The following is a 3,673-nucleotide window of genomic DNA, read 5'->3' as shown; positions in this document are numbered from 1 at the left end:
ATACCTGCAAATCGGTCTCACATTCCCACCTGTGAAACGGCGAGGCAGTGGAATCATCTCTGGGAGATAGCAGATGAGATGCCATCGCTTAAAGACTGTGAAGTGGGCCTGTTAATAGGCTATAATTGTTCTGCAGCGCTGGCCCCTAAACGGGTCATTCTGGGAAAACGAAATGAACCATACGCTGTTAAAACTGATCTGGGGTGGAGTATCGTAGGATGCTCTTTGCCACGTCCCCACTTTTCAAACCCCACAAGTATATGTCATAGAGTCATCACCAAAGAGCTACCCCCAATCATCACCGCTGATGCCATTCGCATGTTGGAGTCTGACTTTAAGGACGGTGATGCAGATGACAATGACTCTGTTTTCAAGCCCAGGAAAATAAAGTTTGAAAATGAAAGGAAGGCCAAAAAACGGAAACAAGACTACTATGATGAGGCTGTCAAGCCCAAGAAGACAAAAAACAAAAAGGGTCAAGTTGCCGACGGAAAGAAGGAAGCTAAGAAGGAGCCGGAGGAGAAGTGGAAATGGTGGGAGGAGGAGAGGGCCAGAGACGGCTCCAAGTGGAGATTTCTGGAACACAAAGGACCAGTGTTGGCACCACCATGTGAACCTCTTCCCAGCCGTGTCAAAATTTACTATAATGGAAAGCGCATGTCAAAGAAAGAGAAACAGAAAGTAAAATTAGAGAACGAGCACATCCTGCAGGAGTATGACTTCTGTCTCATGGACCAACGCAAGGAGAGCATTGCTAATTTCCGCATTGAGCCGCCTGGACCATTTAGAGGCAGAGGAGACCATCCCAAGATGGGCATGCTGAAGCGTAGGATCAGACCCAAGGACATAATCATCAACTGCAGCAAAGACTCTAAGCACTCCAAGGCTCCCCCAGGCACAAAGTGGAAGGAGGTTCGTCATGACAACAAAGTAACCTGGCTTGTATCCTGGACCGAAAATATCCAAGGTCCCATCAAGTACATATTGAACCCCAGTTCAAGGATCAAGGGAGAGAAAGACGTGCAGAAATACGAGACGGCCCGTCGACTGAAGTGTGTGGACCGCCTGAGGTCCCAGTACCACGATGTCTGGAAGTCCAAAGAGATGCGAATCCGACAGAGGGCTGTGGCACAATACCTCAATTCTGAACAAGCACCTCCAGGAGTTGATGGAAGGTCTGACGACCAAAGTTCTCCATACTTACAATGCCTCAATCACTCTCCAGCAGCAGCTGAAGAGGCTGACCAGTGCGGACGAGCATTCTGTGCAGAAGCTGGGCCTGTTGTTGGAGACTGGTGAGCCTGCTTCCTAATTGTCGACATCTCTGACCCTGGGAGGCTTGTGCTCGGATGGATTGTTAATACACACTGTTGCCTCTGTTCTGACTAGAAAATCATATGTGACTCATACACTTCATGCCCACGTATGATTTTGGTGGGAGTGTAACGGACCCCGGAGCGAAATGGAGGAAACGCTTTTAATTTGAAGGACTGTCAGGAAACAGGAAACAGGAAGCTCGCTCGCTCACCTGAGCCAGACTGACAGACAAAAGACAGCCCAACATCAGTCAGAGGAAATGTTTGTTCCTCACCATGCTTCTCTCAAACAAAGAGGATTGAGAGCTAAGCCTAACCTCGTCAACAGGATGAAATGGAACACAAAGGATCAAGTGAGTGCAGAGAAATTAAATAACAGATCAAATGGAAATGGAACTTTCAGATTTTAATTTGTTGATTCATTGGTTTTAGTGACTCTCCTGGAGAATGACATGGTCGAGGGACATCATGAGTTAGCACCTAGCTGGAGAGGGAACAAGGTGAATGTCAATTTGTATGGTTATTTGTTTGTGTGATATTGTTGTGGGATTTTATTGTTGTAGTTGGTGGTCTGCTCATGTGGTATTGTGGTTTGATGTATATACCTTTTTAATTGGTTTATTTGTAAATTGTATTTGTTTGTCTGTTTATATTGATTATGTGTGCCTTATATTGATTATACGTTTTGTGCTTTGTTTTTAGTTTTCACGTTGATTTAATAAAGAAACTTCACATCATCAGTCGGCCTTCAACCTCTTTATCCAGCCGGGTACGCTACACTGATCTACTAGCTACCTGCCACAACACAGTCTGCTGTTCCCTTTGAGTACAACATTGATACAAAAATAAAATACAAAAAATAAAATAACAGGAGATTTGTCTATTGTTTCTTTTGCTGTTGTTTATCTCTAGAAGTTTTAATGTTTATGAACCACAATGGAAACACGTCTCTGGCTCTTCTGTCATTATCTATTCGGCCTTTTAAGAACAGCATGCACAGTGGCTCACTGGGTACAGAGCCTGCCTGGGAATCAGGAGGCTGCAGGTTCAAGTCCTGTCTCTGACATAGTGTCCCAAAATCATGAAAATATGACAAAATATATTATGCCGTCCCAAACCATGGACTATAGTATGTCGTTTTTTCATGATTTTCATCTTTTTTTCAAATCCTCCAAAATCATGAAAAACGACATGCTATAGTATGCCGTCCGAAACCATGACCATAGTATGTCGTTTTTTCATGATTTTCATCTTTTTTTCAAATCCTCCAAAATCATGAAAAACGACATGCTATAGTATGCCGTCCGAAACCATGACCATAGTATGTCGTTTTTTCATGATTTTCATCTTTTTTTTAAATAGTCCAAAATCACGCTATCATGCTATAGTATGCCGTCCGAAAAAAATTATAACTTTGGCATGCTACTAGTCCTACATACTTACACCTAGAATCCCCATTCAAACCTATTTAGGTTCATCTTACGGTGGACATGTTTGGCTGAAAATGAATCTTTGAAATGTTTCATAGTTTTAGAAATATAGTGCTTTAAATTTGAGAAATTTACAATGGCAGATAGTGGCACGTCAAAAGCACTTTCACCTAGAAACTCCATTCACACGTTTTATAATTCAGCTTACTGTGGAGACACATTCTGGAACTTTTTACTTTGAAATGTTTTGTAGTTTCTGAGTTATTTAACTTAAACGCCCAATGCATTCCCAATGGCAATAGCACAAACTTTGGCATGCTACTAGTCCTACATACTTACACCTAGAAACCCCATTCAAACCTATTTAGGTTCATCTTACGGTGGACATGTTTGCCTGAAAAGGAATCTTCGAAATGTTTAATCGTTTTAGAAATATAGTGCTTTCAAATTTGAGACATTTACAATGGGGCTCAATGGCAGATATTGGCACGTCAAAAAAGCACTTTCACCTAGAAACTCCATTCACACTTTTTATAATTCAGCTTACTGTGGAGACACATGCTGGAACTTTTTACTTTGAAATGTTTTGTAGTTTCTGAGTTATTAAGGTTAAACGCCCAATGCATTCCCAATGGCAATAGCACAAACTTTGTCATGCTACTAGTCCTACATACTTACACCTAGAATCCCCATTCAAACCTATTTAGGTTCATCTTACGGTGGACATGTTTGCCTGAAAAGGAATCTTTGAAATGTTTCATAGTTTTAGAAATATAGTGCTTTAAATTTGAGAAATTTACAATGGCAGATATTGGCACGTCAAAAAAGCACTTTCACCTAGAAACTCCATTCACACTTTTTATAATTCAGCTTACTGTGGAGACACATGCTGGAACTTTTTACTTTGAAATGTTTTGTAGTTTCTGT

At 41.4% G+C, this 3,673-nt stretch overlaps 1 long non-coding RNA gene across 1 annotated transcript; it reads left to right on the top strand.

The window, feature by feature from the left end:
• The first annotated feature begins 1,421 nt into the window (after positions 1-1,421).
• LOC306924565 lies at positions 1,422-2,099 on the top strand. Its single transcript, XR_013790181.1, has 3 exons — positions 1,422-1,669; positions 1,749-1,816; positions 2,019-2,099. It is a non-coding gene; the product is annotated as an uncharacterized lncRNA (long non-coding RNA).
• The last annotated feature ends 1,574 nt before the right edge of the window (positions 2,100-3,673 follow it).

Source organism: Electrona antarctica (genome assembly GCF_951216825.1).
Source record: "Electrona antarctica genome assembly, chromosome: 6".
Lineage (NCBI taxonomy): Eukaryota > Metazoa > Chordata > Actinopteri > Myctophiformes > Myctophidae > Electrona > Electrona antarctica.
Note: the sequence above shows the minus strand (reverse complement) of the source record. Positions and strands in the feature narration are given on the sequence as shown.